Source organism: Diceros bicornis, chromosome 39 (genome assembly GCF_020826845.1).
Source record: "Diceros bicornis minor isolate mBicDic1 chromosome 39, mDicBic1.mat.cur, whole genome shotgun sequence".
In the NCBI taxonomy this organism is placed as follows: Eukaryota; Metazoa; Chordata; class Mammalia; order Perissodactyla; family Rhinocerotidae; genus Diceros; species Diceros bicornis.
Window position 1 is genome coordinate 24,551,573 of NC_080778.1, and position 16,922 is coordinate 24,568,494.

Consider the following 16,922-nt stretch of genomic DNA (forward strand, 5'->3'; position numbering starts at 1 on the left):
CCTTTCCCCTAGAAGCTCTGGAAGGGTAGAGGAAGTGAGCTGGATCTCGTCTGCTTATGAGACAAAGAAAGCAGCCTTAATCATTACACCTCAAGAGACAGAAACAGGAATGGGGCATGCTGTGGATCACTGCTGCTTTTCAAGTGTTTTATGAGCCCCATAAAATACCGATGTGCTTAACAAGGAAAGGAATATGCAAATTTCTTCTCTAAGTCAATGTCTGGGTCAGTGAATATTATTTCTACATAAGAAGGAAAGTTTCTTGAGGACAGGAACAGTGAATGAATGAATGAATGAGTGCCATAGTAACTCCACAACCTGGAACTATCTTTTCTTAGGTGTATGATTTTTACCAAAAATTATCTGCATAGTACATCTCCAAGGAACGTATCAGTGGGATAACACCAAAGGCAATGATTGGAAATTGGGAGACTTGAGTGTTAATCCTGGATCTGCCATCAGCTCTGTGACATTAGGCAACCACTCCATATCTCTGTCTGCTGGCTTTTAAACTCCTGGAAATTGGGGGATTTGAACTAGAAGAGCTCTAAGCTTTTTCTGTCACTACCATTACATTCTACTCCTTTCTGAAGAGTTGTTTTGCTGAAAATAGAAATACTGACCGTCCGTCTGGACAATTCCTAGATTGCTGGTGGCTGTTTCTCCTATTCAGTATGTGATGTTTGCACATGACTTGTTATCTTGAATTTCCTCCAGCTCACGGTGCAGCTCCCAGCCTCATCTCTCACCTACATGATGCCCCTAACCTCGTTCAAGGTGAGAACAGTAGTTTCGATTATCTGCTAGTGGTGAGCACCTTGACCACCATGTTCACCATCCCCTAAGCACCAACCAGCAAAGGTTATTGAAGGTGAGCTGCTTTTATGTGGCCTCAGCATAAGAGAGCAAAGCCATTACCAACACGCTAAACAGCAAAGAACACTCGGGAAGTAGACAGGCCACCTTTCAAAATGCTGGTCAATGTTCTGTTTTTCACCAGGGTCAAGAGAAACTACTAAAGTTTTACTCTTTTAAAAGATGAATTTCTCTGAGGTATTTTAAACCAACAGCTTCAGGCTGTTTCCTGGCAACAATCCTAAAGGCAAGAGTAGCCTAGGGCCTGAAGAAATCTAGTAAATTAGGAAAGAAAAGTGCCTGGTACTCCTGTCAAAGTCGTTCTGGTTTAGTAGTACCATCAAAGGATAGTGAAAATCCAATAAACCAAATCTGAAGTCTTTTCTTCCTCAGAAGTCACAAAAGAGTGAGTTGACTTTGGCGAAGGAGAAACCTGCTCTGTACACTTTCCATAAACCCATCATTTTAAGAGAACGCTGTCTCGCACTCACGTAGCCTTTCACAGGCTCCATCTTAGTGAGTCTCCCAATCATCAGGGGACTCAGTGCAGCAGGAGGAACTGGGCAGCTGTTTAGTCACGCCCCTTCCAGGCGAGCGCTTAAACACTGTGGTGACCCATACAGAGCTCACTATCTCATTGGATGGGTCCATATTTTTTTCTTGACCAATCTATTTTTGAAAAGTTCTCTTAGAATACTCTTCCTTAAGAACTAAAATTGTTTCTAGATAACTTTCAAATACTGGTCTTCACTCTCATCTTTTATTCTGTCTTAAATCAGATAACTAACACTAGCTTCCACAACTGACAAGCCCCCAAATTTGGATGACTTAAAACAACGCAGGTTTATTTCTTAGTCCAGTCAGTACAATGCAGGTTGGACAGCCAGCTCCATCTTGGAGCTGTACCATCTGGAACATGTTGCCAAGGCAGGATAAAAGAAATGTATTCGGGGCAGACTGGCTCTAACTGCCTTAGTCTGTAAGTGGCGCTAACGCATCCGGTCCTAGCTCACCGGTCAGAACTAGCTACAAGGCCCTGACCTGACTTCAGGGGAGCCTGGGAAATATAGGAAAGCACATGAGATTTAGCACTACCTGTGTCTGCCCCCTCCTGTTTCCCCAACCAAGCACATTGATGGATGTGCTTGGTACCATGAGTGCCAGAAGGATGAGGCAGCTACCATGATTTGATCCACCATACTCACATTGAATCCTGAAGCCAGATCACACCAAGGAACAGCTAGTGTCTCTCTGATCATGCAGAGAAAGCCCAGCCATCACTCCCCAAAATCTGACATCTAGCCCTGCTCTGTCTCTGTGCAGAGTCCCGCAAATGGGACTTTTCCCCAATACTGGCTGGGTATTTAGAGGGTCTAGTGGTGTGCCGTCCAGGCTTTCACCCTTGTTGTTGACTAGAAGCATTTTGTATTTGCATCTCCAGTCTCAGAGATCAAGAACTTGACGGCATAAAGGAAGGATGCCACATAACTCATGTCATTTTATGTCAATTAAGATCGTGTTAGGGCCGGCCCCATGGCTTAGCGGTTAAAGTGCGCGTGCTCCGCTGCTGGCGGCCCGGGTTCGGATCCCGGGTGCGCACCGACACACTGCTTCTCCGGCCATGCTGAGGCCGCGTCCCACATACAGCAACTAGAAGGATGTGCAGCTGTGACGTACAACTATCTACTGGGGCTTTGGGGGAAGAAAATAAAATAAATAAAATTTAAAAAAAAAAAAGATCGTGTTAAACTTATTATCGTTCCATAAGACATGTACCTGTTCTGCATTTCAGATATTCCCCAGGGGCCAAGAGGGAGATGATATCTAGGAAATGGATGTAAGACTTCTCCAACAGGCTGAAACTCTGTTTTGTCATCTCACTCTCAAAGGGAAACTGAGACTCAGAGAGGTTGAGTGACTCATCTGTGTTGACATGACCTGGAAATGGCAAAGGCAGAGTGGAAGACCAAGATCTATGACTTCTGATCAAGTGCAAAGTGCTTTGTTAAAGGCATGCCAACAACTAGATTCCAATCTGCTGCGTGCTTTCTCTTTTTAAATGTCAGAATGCTAACCTGACATGGCAGGGAAGAAAAAGATAGACAGCCAGGCCCTCTCTGATAAGAACACCTGTGGCTGCAGCACCAGGCAAATAATAGGCAGAGGCAAATGCACATTTAAATCTTGCAGAAATTAGTGCCATGATGAGGACAATAAGAGGCCTCTGATGGAATAATTGCTTCCCTGTGGGATGTTCAAGCCGCTTTAGTTTGCTGGTGCCTAGACTATAAATGAGTTTGCACTGGGGCTGTCACCGCAGCCAACACAATGGAACCAAAGGGGGAGGAGGCAGCCACAGGCATGGAGTTTTCAAAACCAAATGATAGATGAATTGCTGAAATGCTGTTCAGGAAAATTTACACCTCTTAAAAGCTTCACACTTTAAGAAAGAAAGGCCAAAATGGCACGTCAGCATTGCCTCTGTCCTGACCCCTGCAAGGTTGGTGTGGTCAACGTTCATCTACTAGTAACAGCCTAGACAGGTATTTCAAAAGAACCCTCATTAAGCAGCCGTGAATTTTGCAAACATGTCTTACGCTTCACTGGTACTAGAATCATTCTATGACAGCATCTGGGCGGTCCATGATGATGTGGGGTACAATTACCGAAGGCACGGAACATTCATGACAACTCTGGGGACCTCATAAACCCCTAGCATGCTACCCTGCAGCGGAATCAGGCATCAGATTATGGAAAGCTCCTGATGAAACCAGAAAATTCGTATGACCTCACTGCCAACGGCAAATACATTACAGGAAACAAGAGGATTGATTCGTCGGTGACATTTGCATAGTACTCTTGCAATCTCATATTGCTTCCAAATCATTCTGGAAGGCAAAGCAGTCTTATTTTCAAATAAATTCAAAAGCATACATTCAAATACATTGTTTAAAAGCCTCCTTTGATTTATGTAGTCCCTGTCTTTTTATGCAGAGTAATAATTATTTACATTTGATCTTTTTGCACTTAGTTGGATTTTAATCATGTCTTATTTGAGCCTCATATGGTGCTTGTAAAGTAGATTGGACAGCTATTATTATCTTCATGTTTTTTGTGTGAGGAAGATCAGCCCTGAACTAACATCCATGCCAATCCTCCTCTTTTTTGCTGAAGAAGACTGGCCCTGGGCTAACATCCGTGCTCATCTTCTTCTTCTTTATATGGGACGCCGCCACAGCATGGCTTGACAAGCGGTGCGTCGTTGCGCGCCCGGGATCCAAACCTGCGAACCCTTGGGCCGCCACAGCGGAGCGCGTGCACTTAACAGCTATGCCACCAGGCCGGCCCTATTATCTTCATTTTTAAAAACGAGGAAATGTGAGATTCAGAGAAGTTAGGTACTTTGCCCAGGATCACACAGCTAGCAGGAAATAAAACTAATGTTCTCAGCAAAGGCTCTCCTCCTGCTTCCTCTCCAAGGGCTACAAGTCCCATATATTCTCATTGTCCCAATGTTTAACAGTCAGCCTCGTGTTAAAAAATATTCCCAGGAGCACAGATTGTGTCTAGAGCTCCTGATACCCTGAAACAGCCCTGAGGGCATCTGAAAACAGGTTGATTGAAGAAACAGGCTTTGAGCCTGGGATCCATAAGCACTTGGGGGCTGCTTCTTAAATGCCCCTTACGTTTTTCTAAAATATTAAGTGTGGTTCATTTTCCTGGGGAAAGGGCCTATGACTTTCAAAAGTTAAGAACCATTAACTCAATAAAAATCCAATGCCCTTCTTTAAAGTTATTTAAAAAGCAAAATAAATTAAGAATCACAACAAAAAAGAAATCATAAATAGGACATAGATCTGCTTTGTTTTGAAACTACACACATCATCCCACACCCCAAAGATTTTAATATACTCCAGCTTTTATCCTCTCCCCAATTCTTCCACCCCACAATTCCTGTCCTGGAAGATGGTTTCTCCAGGCTGATTAAAACTACTGTTCTAGAACTCAAAAGCAAAGCTAGATGGGGAATGGAAAGAATTAGTCCTTGGTGATCATGGATATCTGGGAAATGCCACCCTCTTCTTCTGTTCAGCACTTTCTTTCCCTTTTGCTGTCCAATTAATGAGAGATTAGTTGAGGAGAGTTTAGGGGTCAGATTTCAGGGGCAAGAAATATCCTCATCAAGACAACACAGAAGCAGTTCATCCTAATTTAAGTAATATCCCAAAGTACAAAGTTTAAAAGTCAATGAACAGGAATAAACAGCAAGTCTTTTTTAAAAACAACTTTATTGACATATAATCGACATATAATAAACCGCGCATATTTAAAGTGTACAATTTGATCATTTTTGATATACTTAAACTCCATGAAACCATCACCACAATCAAGATAGTGAACATATCCATCATCCCCAAAAGTTTCCTCATTCCTTTTTATTCTCTCTCCCTCCTGCTCCTTATCCTCGTCCTCAGGCAATCACTTATCCATTTTCTCTTTGCATCTTCTCAAATTTTGTATAAATGGAATCGATCGTACATTATGTATTCATTTTTGTCTGGCTTCATTTGCTGAGTATAATTATTTTGAGTTGTTGCCTGTATCAATAGTTTATTCTTTCTATTGTTGAGTAGTATTCCATTGTATGGATACCTCAGAATTTATTTATCCACTGATGGATATTTGGGTTATTTCTGGTTTGAGCTATTACAAATAAAGCTGCTATGAATGCTCATGTAAAAGTCTTTGTATGGCTTCATTTCTCTTGGGTAAATAATTGAGAGTGGAATGGCTGAATCATATGGTGGGTGTATATTTAAAATTTTAAGGAAGCACCAAATTGTTTTCTAAAAAATTTGCACCATTTATATTCCCAGCAGCAGTATATGAAAGTTCCAGTTCTGCTATATCCTCTCCAATGTTTAGTATGGATCTTTTAAATTTTAGCCATTAAGAGGTGCATAGCAGTATCTTATTATAGTTTTAATTTGCACTTCCTTAATGGCAAATAATATTGAGCATCTTTTCATGTGCTAATATGCCATCTTCTTTGGAAGATCTTCTTTGGTGAAATGTCTATTCAAAACTTTTGCTTATTTTTAGAGTGAGTTGTTTGTTTTCCTAAGTGTTGTTCTTTATATATTCCATGTAGAAATCTTTTATCACATATATTACATAAAAATATTTTCTCCCATTTTGTGACTTGTCTTTTCATTTTCTTAACAGTGCCTTTCAAAAAGCAGAAGTTTTAAATTTTGATGAAGTCAAATTTCTCTTTTCTCTTCGTTATGGATTGCGCATTTGGTGTCATAGCTAAGGAATCTTTGTGCAGCCCAACATCACAGAGATTTTCTCCAATATTTTCTTCTAGGAGTTTTATATATTTAGGATTCCTTTGGTCTATTATTCATCTTGAGTTAATTTCTCATGTGTGAGATATGGATCAAAGTTTTTTTGTTGTTTTGGGGGTTTTTTGCTCATAGATATCCAGTAGTTCCCGCACCATTTGTTGCAAAGACCGTACTTTCTCCCCTGAATCACCTTTATACCTTGTTGAAATCAGTTGTCATATATATGTGAGTCTATTTCTGGACCCACTATTCCGGTCCATTGATTTGCTTGTCTTTCTCTATGTCAGTACTACATAGAGATAACTTGATATCTTACTATAAAACTTACTATAACTTACTATAAAACTTGCAGCTTTATAGTAAGCATTTGTATCAAGTAGTCTTAGTCTTCCAAATATGTTCTTATTTTTCAAAATTGTTTTGGCTATTCCTGGCACTTTGCGTTTCCATACAAATTTTAGAATCAGCTTATCAATTTCTACAAAAAGAAAGCATGTTGGGATTTTGAATAGAATTACTTAAATCTGTAGCTCAATTTGGAAAGAAATGATATTTAAATAATATTAACTCTTCTAGGCCATAAACTCAGTTTATCATTCCATTTATTAAGGTCTGTTTTAATTTCTCTCAATAGCTTTGTAGTTTTCAGTGCAGAGGTTTTATACATATTTTGTCTGATGTATCCATAAGTATTTCATTTTTTGATGTTATTGTAAATGAAACACTTTTAAAATTTTATTTTCCAATTGTTCACAGTTAGTACAAAGAAGCACGATTTTTGTATTTTGATTTTGTATTCTGCCATCTTGCTAAATTTACTTATTAGTTCTGGAAGCTTTTTTGTAGATATCATCAGATATTCAACAAAAATAATCATGTTGTCTACAAATAGGAACAGTTTGACTTCCTCCTTTCCAATATGTATTCCAATCAAGTATATTTTAAAAATGCATTCCTCATTGCACTGGCTAAAGTGTCTCGTACAATGTTGAATAAAAATGATGAAAGTAGGTGTCCTTGTCTTGTTCCTAAGCCTTAAGGGAGAAGTATACAGTCCTTCACCATTAAGTATAACAGTTGCCTAGGTTTTTGTAAGTGCCGTTTCTCAGGTTGAAGGTGTTCTTTTTATTCTTAGTTTTCTGAGAGTTTTATCGGAAATGGATTTTGGATTTTGTAAAATGCATTTCCTGCATCAGTTGAGAAAATCATATGGATTTGCTTTTTAGTTTGTTAATATGGTGAATTACCTTGATAGATTTTTGAATATTGAACCAATGTGGAATTCCTGGAATAAACTCCAGTTAGTCGTGGTGAATCACTCTTTTTATATATCGTTTGCAATTTGCTAAAATTTTGGTTAGAAATTTTGCGTCTATATTCATAAGGGATACTGGTCTGTAGTTTTATTTTCATTGTTAAATCTTTGGTTTGGTATTAGGGTAACGTTAGTCCCATAGAATGAGTTAGGAAGCATTCCTTCTTCTTCAGTTTTCTCAAAGTGTCTCTGTAGAAACAGGATTAGTTCTTCATTAATTTTTTTTTTTTTTTTTGTAGAAAACAACCGTGAAGCCATCTGGCCTTGGAGTTTCTTTGCTGGAGAATTTTTACCTACAAAATTAATTTGCTTAATAGATAAAGGGCTATGCAGATTATCTAGTTCGTCTTGCATGAACTTTGGTAGTCTGCATATTTTCAGGAACCTGTCTGTTTTGTTTAAGTTGTCAAATTAAGTTGCTCATACTATTTCCTTATTATCCTTCTAATATCTACAGAATTTACAGCGATATTCAACTCTCATTCCTGATCTGAGTCATTTGTTCTTTTCTTCTTTTACCTAATCACTCTGAATAGGGGTTTATCAACTTCATTGTTTTCAAAGAATAAATTTTGGTTTAATTACAGGCACACCCTGGAGATATTGCAGGTTCCGTTCCAGACCACTGCAGTATAGCGAGTATCACAATATAGTGAGTCACACAAATTTATTCGTTTCCTAGTGCATATAGAAATTACATTTACACTGTACTGTAGTTCTATTAAGTGTGTAATAGCATTATGTCTAAAAAAACAATGTACATGCCTTAATTAAAAAATACTTTATTGCTAAAAAATGCTAACCATCATCAGAGCCTTCAACGCGTTATAATCTTTTTGCTGGTGGCAGGTCTTGCAAAAAATGCAATATCTGTGAAGTGCAGTAAAGCAAAGCACAAGAAAAGGAAGTATGCCTCTAATTTTTCTCTATGGTATTTCTGTTTCTTATTTCATTGATTTCACTCTAATACTATTATTTCTTTCCTTATGTTTACTTTATGTTTAATTTTCTCTTTTTTAGTTTCTTAAAGTGGAAGTTAGGTCATTGATTTGAGATCTTTTTTTGTAATATTGGCATTTAGTGCTATCCATTTTCCCCTAAGTACAACTTTAGAGGCACTCCACAAATTCTGGTATGCTGTACAGTTGTCCCTTGTTATCCTTGGGGTGGTTCTAGGACTCTCACGGATACCAAAATCCGCAGATGCTCAAGTCCCCTGTATAAAAGGGCATAGTATTTGCATATAACATATGCACCTCCTCCTATATACTTTAAATCATCTCTAGATTACTTATAATACCTAATACAACGTAAATACTGTGTAAATAGTTGCTATATTGTATTGTTTAGGAAATAATAATAAGAAAAAAAAGTCTGCACCTGTTTAGTACAGTTGCAACTATCGTAGGCCTTTTGGTCTGTGGTTTGTTGAATCCGTGGATATGGAACCAGTGGATATGGAGGGCTGACTGTATTTTGACTTTCATTGAATTCTTCAATGAAATATTCAAATGCTTTCAAATTTCTCATTTGATTTTTTTCTTTGACTCATAGGTTATCTAGAAGTGTGGCGTTTAGTTTTCAAATATTTGAGAATTTCTCAAAGATTTCTATTATTGATTTCTACTTTAATTCCACTGTGGTCAGAGAACATACTTTGCATGACCTGAATCTTTTTTAACTTAATGAGACTTGTTTTATGGCCCAGAATGTGGTCTGCCTTGGTAAATGATTCATTTGTGCACATGAAAAGAGTGTGTAATCTGCTATTGTTGGGTAGAGTGGTCTGTAAATGTCAATTAGCTCAAGTTGGTAGTGTTGTTTGTGTTTTCTACATCCTTGCTGATTTTCTGACTACTTATTCTATCAGTTATTGAGAAAGAGGTACTGAAATCTCCAACTATAATTATGGATCTATCTGTTTCTCCTTGCAGTCTTATCAGCTTTCTCCTCATGTATTTGGAACCTCTATTTTTAGATCCATAAACATTTAAAATTGTAATGTCTTCTTGACCAATTTACCTCTTTATCATTTATCATTATGAAATGACCTTTTTTACCCCTCATAATATGCCTGACTCTAACATCTGCTTTGTCTGATAGAAATACAGCCACTATAGCTTTCTTTTGATAGTGTCAGAGTGGTATATATTTATCCATATGTTAACTTTTGACCTACTAGTGTCTTTCTATTTAAAGTGCCTTTCTTGTAGGCAGCATATAATTGGGTCTGACAATCTCGGCCTTTTAATGGGATATTTAGACCATTTACATTTATTATGATTATTGGTATGATTAAATTTAAATCTAACATCTTGCTATTTGTTTTTTTACTTGCCATATTTGTTTCCCTTATCCTTCTTTTTCTTCTGTCTCTTGGATACATTTCATTTTCAATTTGTTTTATCTTCTTTGTTGGCTTATTAACAATAACTCTCTGAATTGTTATTTTAGTGGTTGCTTTAGGTTTATAGTAGACATCTCTAACTTATAACAGTCTATATTTAAGGGATATTATACCACTTCACATATAATATAATAATTTTACAATAGTATACTTCCATTTCTTTCATCTTGGGCCTTAAGCTTTGTACTTTTACATGGGTTATAAACCCAGACTACATTGTTGTTATTTTTGTCTAAAGAGTCAAATTTTTTCAAAAATATTTAAATAATAAGAATAAGTTCCTATAAATTTACCCTTATAGTTACCATTTTCAATACTCTATTCCTCTGGTTAGACCCATATTTCCATCTGGTATCATTCTTCTTCTACCTAAAGGACTTCCTTCAGTACCTCACATAGTATAAGTCTGCTACGTGACTATAACATACGTATCTATAAACATTTTTGAGTTTTGTTTTGGTATCCAATTAAGTTACTTGGAAACAGTTTGATCTTTTTGGGTCTTATGTTTAAAATATATTAATCAGGATCAGAGCAGCCTTTAGTCTATGGTTAATTTTGCCTCACCACTGATGCAAAGCCTTTCCATGTACTTACCCAATGTTTCCTCAGTCATTAGGTTTTCCAGTCTGGTTGGTAGGAACAGGAACCATCCCAAGTATTGTGTGAATTCTGAGAACTTTCACATATAGTGTTTTTATCTCTGTCTAGCTCTCATCTCTCCACTACTCTGGCCTGCAAATTCTAGTTGCTTTGGTAAATCCAAATCCTCAGCTCCATCTCCTCAACTTTGGGAATCCTCTGGGCTTTGCCTAGATTCCCCCTCCCTGGGCCGCAGCCTGGAAACCCTTTTAAGGCAGTATGCTGGGGCAGTCATTGGGCTCAAGTCACTTGTTGCTCATCACTCAGGAATCATTGGCCTTCGTTGTCTGGTGTATAATGTCTTGAAAACCATTTTTTCATATATTTTGTCTAGTGTTTTACTTGTTTAACATGAGGGTAAATCTTTTTCTTGTTATACCATCTTCACAGTCCTTTCTTTAAAAAAGAAATTTTAAGTCTTTTTTTATTATAGAGATATTATTCTTTCTACAGTTTTTATGAGCTAAACTTTGATCCTCAGAATAGGGGCTTGCCTTCAGGAAAGAAGCAAGCAGCACACAGGTGTAATAGCAGGGTGCTGTCAAATACCGAAATATCCCTTCAGAAGTGTTGATGCTTTGAAATTATATTAACTCTCTGTGCCATTGAGTCTATAGCCCAGGCATCTACTTTTTGAGCAGCGTTAATATGAAAGAAGAAAGCAGCAAATTCCACTCTATTTGAAGGAAAAGTGATATGGAAAGTTATACAAAAGATACACAATCAAGGATGCACTCCTTTATTTAGATCTTTGTATAATGGAGACAAACATGTCCCCCCAAAGATGATCTTTCTTATTTGTTTAATAGTAATTTCTAAGCATCCTCTGTAACTCTAACCCAACCTCCAAACAGAAAATTTTAGAAATTAAAATAATAGGAATAGTTTCAGATATGTCCGCACCTCAAAGAAATGTGTACTGCTTATTCAATCTACAACAAACCTCCAAATCAACTGATGGTCCTTACTGCCAATCTTTTTGAGAGAGTAATCAATAATCAATCCATATCCCTTGTAGTGTGGCTCCAAATGTAATCCCAACGTTATCAGAAACCTCTAATTGCCAAATCCAATGACTACTTTTGGTTTGAGGGTTTTTTTTCATTGCCTTTTATATATGACTTATTTCAAGTATTTGAAACACTTGAAAACTCTTATCTTCTCGAAATATACTTATTCCAAACACTTCTCCTCTGGTTCACTCTCATAATGTCTCACCTAGACGAATGTAATAGCCATGTAATTATGGAAGGTATGCAGTAATTGGTAATAACATAATATAACAGAGTATAGAACAGCCAAATCAGGAATACCCCATTCGAAAGAAACATTCTCATCTTAATCTGTCGTTTTTATGATTAATGAGAAAAGTAAACCCAATCCATGTTTCTACTTTGTGCTCATTTTATTCAATAAAGAACTGCCTTGCACATGGCTCAGAATATATGAATTACTAATATGCCTCAAAGTGTCATTCCTCATGCAGGGAGAGGAAGAGTGATTGCCTGATGTTTTCTTTCATATACATACTTTATAATCCATAACAGAGGACAAAATATTGAGAAACAAGTTGCACAAGAGTGAAAACACCCTCTACCCAGACTGCTATGTTCATTCTCCTGCTGTGATCCGTTAGTAAACAGCTGTTCCTTGACTTTTGTAGATAAGAATTCTCTCAGTACAGCAAGTTGGGGAGAAAGGGGACTCATTTTTTTTTTCAAACAGGTGAAGCTAGGGCCAGAACATGATTGGAAATTCCTTGCAATGTATCACACAAATTGAATACCCAAATATTCTAATTGTCACCACTCAGCATAATTCTTAATCAATCCAACTCTTATATCATTCTCAAGAGGAGAAAAAAAACAATAATTTGGATTAAAGGAACTTTTATTGAGGTATAAAACATAACAAGATATCTAAAACCCTGAAGGGTATACTATTTTTCTTAAACAAATCCATCCTGTTCTCCACAATTGAATTTATCCACAGATTTGGAAATGAAAATTTAATGTTGATGAAATCTCATAAATAAAACATCTGAATTAAATATAAGTTATACATGCAAAAACCAGATAGTAGTCTGTTTGGAAAACCACGTACAGATTTAGCTGTCATTCACTCTGTTGCAAAATGTATTAAGGGCACATTTATTAATTGCTAACAATAAACACCAAAAACCTCAGGATAAGTTTCTCTGATGAACCATAATGAATTACACAGATGACTGGAATGCCTTAATAATGTGTCTTCATTGCCAAATACAGGATTTTGTAGACCTCATTGAGTATACTATTGACATGTTTATCTTCTGGGAAAAAAATAAAATCTCACAGTTTAACGTTCTTTAATATTGGAAAGAACCTAATAAAATCCATGAGTGCTGTTGGGAAACAAATTAGTTTCACTTTAGAGGTCTATTTATTCTTAATTTAACAAGAATAGTCAAATCACAAATTCATGAATTAATTCCTTAGAGAAAAGAATTAAAATTCCTCATGTGGAACATGCTTAACTTGGAGAATTGAGTTATTTCTAGAAATGTCCTTCAGGAAACTTTATTCCAGTTTTCATTACTAATCCCAAAGTTAATTCAAAAGTGATTCAAATTTGGGAACAATTTTAAGGAAAATTTAAAAGTATGAAAGTTTAGAAAAAAATTCATATTAATTGGTGTTCGTTGTTCTAAGTTGTTTTTCATTTTGTATCATAAATGTATATAAACATTCCCACTTTGTCAATAAAGAAATTATCACCATTATTCATTCATCAAACTATTTTCGAGCACTTATTGCATGCCAACAATAGTGCAAGACGTTAAAGATGAAAAAAATGACTAAAATATAGTCTATGACATGTTTTATAATCTATAAACTTAAACTTTTAGTATCAGAGGTAAACAGACAGGTAAAGACTCAGGAACCATGTTTTGGTTTTGTCCACTCAGGACAAATGGACCAGGTCCATCAAGATACAAAAACCACGTTGTTATCTGAACAGAAAAATTGTACTGTAAGGAATTCTTAGTTAGTAGAAGGTAGTTAACTACTGAAAGAGATGACGGAGAACTCTAAGGAATCCAGTGTAGCAGATGCAAAAGCTACCACCCCCAGGCTAAGGAAGAGTGGCAAATAAGGGAACTAATGATTAGGAGAAGACCTTGCCCTCAACCAAGGTCAAGATCTAGACCTCTTCAAAAAGGTTATGTTGGGACTGGTCCACTGGCATAATGGTTAAGTTCGCTTACTCTGCTTTGGCAGCCTGGGGTTCGCAGGTTTGGATCCCTGGTGTGGACCTACACACCGCTCATCAAGCCATGCCGTGGCGGCATCCCACATACAAAAAAATAGAGGAAGATGGGCGCAGATGTTAGCTCAGGGACAATCTTCCTCAGCAAAAAGAGCAGGACTAGCAACAGATGTTAGCTCAGGACTAATATTCTTCACACACACAAAATATATACGTCTGTGACAGGAACACAAAATCTACTGATGGCGAAGAAACTTGCCGATGGAAAGGGACAGTGCTATTCTGTAGAAATAGCTCACATTTTGAGAGTGTGTGGGCAGTCTGGAGTTGGTTTACAGAAGCAACCCACCATTGTGAGAGTGTGGATGGATTAGACCTACGTAGAAGTGGCTTTGGTGAGGAAAGTATGGTCTAGAGTGCAACTGGACAGAGCACTTTATTATTTCACTTCTCATTTACAAATGTGCTTACCTCTGTAAAATGACAGGTACCTTATTTATAGAATCCAACTTTTATTGGAGAAATGGAAGTGGAGTGTCATTGCAGGGGAGGGTATGCGGGGTGCCTGGGAGATGGTGGAGCAGAATATCTGAAGTAGCAAGAGGACAGAGGGACTTTGTAAAAAATGTGTTTGATGAGTTTTTGTCTAGGGGCATGATGCACACTGCATGTCTGTCATCCTTTACAGTGCACCTATAAATCTTACACGGAAAAAGAAAAGAATGCTGATGAATGGTAAGTGCAATTGGATTTCATGTGAAAACTAGTGAAAGGTCTGAGTTTCATGTGCTGTTGATGTCTGGCCAAACGAGGATCAACTTGAGTGGATGAGAAGACAAATAATATCTGGGCTATTCAACCAATGCACAGTCAATGTACAATTCAAATTTAAAAAAAAAAAAGAAAGAAAGAAACATGACAAAAGCAAACTTTAAAAACACAATCCCATCTTCCACTTTCAGTTCTGATGTGTAAAGAGCTTGGAAATTGTCACTCCCATCCTTAAAGTAAGGGGGAAAAAAAAGCAGAACAAACTAAAAAATCAATGACCTCCATCAGAGAATTGCTAGTCATAGAACAAACTGCCACTCTGAGTTCTGGAGAGACAGGAGAATACAGAACACTACCACCAAGACATGTTTACTTGGAGCAGAAGTTGCTGGAACCATACACTGTAGGAACACGTAAATGGTAATCTTGACAAATTGCTGGAGGCTGAATGTGGACTAGAATGAGAATGACAAATGCCTGGGAGCCACTGTCATAGGGAAAGCCTCACACTGTTGTGGGTTTTACCTCCAGGAATCTCACAAGGTTCTCATGGTGAAGAATCAAGAAATCTCTTAATCTCTTCATGGGTCTGGTGAGGGAATGGAGAGTAATCATATTGAAATATGCCCAGAGAGTTCTCCATAACAAAGGAAAAAGTCTTTGCAAGAGCCTTATACACTTAGGGGAAGGGCACTTACCTTACTCTGGCCCCCTCTAGCCCTCCTGTCTCACCTAAGTAGAGGAAAATGCTAAGAAACACTTGTGAAGTTCATAGTTCAAGAACACAAGCCCACCACAAGACTGTGATTTAATCATAAAATTATAGAACACTTTCCTTCACCCATAGCTAAACACCACATTAACAGGCTCCAATATAAGAATAGTAGATTGCAGCCTCAAGAGCAGATTAGACTGTTAAAGGAAGGGTTCTTAAGGAATCTTGAAGACAACAGGAGAGACCAGAACAAGGACATTAGAGGAATTTGAAGCCACTGACACTTACTACAAACATTAAGCACATCCCAACTCCTAGACAGATTAACATAGAACCTCACACTAATGGCCCATTTACCACAGTTCTTATTACCCAATACACCATGTCTATCTTGAAGAAAAAAAAATACAAGACATAGTAAAAGGCAAGAAAGAAAACACAGTCTAAAGAGCCAAACCAAGCATCAAAATTAGACTCGGATATGTCACAGATTTTGGAATATCAGAGAATTTAAAATAACTGTGAATAATATGTTAAGAAATCTAATGGAAAACATAGACAACATGCAAGAACAGATGGGTAATGTAGCAGAGAGATGGGAACTCTAAGAAAGAATCAAAAAGAAATGCTGGAAATCAAAAATATCATAGCAGAAGTGAAGAATGCCTTTGATGGGTTCATTAGTAGACAGGATACAGCTGAGGAATGAATCAGTGAGCTTGAAGACATGTCAATAAAAACTTCCAAACTAATATGCAAAGAAGAAAGAGATGAAAAAGAATATGATATTCAAGAACTATAGTAAATTTCAAAAGGAGTAATATACACGTATTTGGAATACTAGAAGAAAGACAGAATGGAAATATTCTGGAAGAAATACTGGAAGTAATAACGTCTGAGAATTTTCCAAAATTAATGACAGACAACAAATCACAGATTCAGGAAGGTGAGAGCCACCTAATAGGATAAATACCAAAATACTACACACAGGCATACCATTTTCACACTGCAAAAAATCAAAGACAAAGTACCAAGAGAACTTGGGGGTGGAGGAGGAAGACTTAGGTGCAGAGGAACAAGAAAAAGAATTGCAGCAGACTCTGCATTACAAACCATGCAAGCAAAGAAAGAGCGCAGGGAAATATTTAGTGGTGAAAGAAAAATCACCATTCTGAACTCTACATGCAGCAAAGTTATCCTTAAAAAGTGAAAAAGAAACACTGTCTCATACAAACAAAAACTGAGAGAATTCATCAACAGCTGACCTGCCCAGCAAGAAATATTAAGAGAAGTTCTTCAGGGAGAAGGAAAATCATATAGATCAGAAATTCAGATCTATATATAAAAAGAAAGAGAAGAATACTTTAAGGTAAAATAAAATCTTTTTATTTTTATTATTTTTAACTTTAATTAATTTAAAAGATAACTTTTTGTTTAAAGTAATAACAAAGTGACAAAGTATCAGGTGATTATAGCATATGGAAAAGTGAAATAAATAGAAGAGGTTGGAGGGGGGAATTAGGAATACTCTGTTATAAGGTACCTGCACTATACCTCAACTGGTATAGTGTTATTTGAAGGTGAATTTAGATTAGGTAAAAACACATATTTCAAACT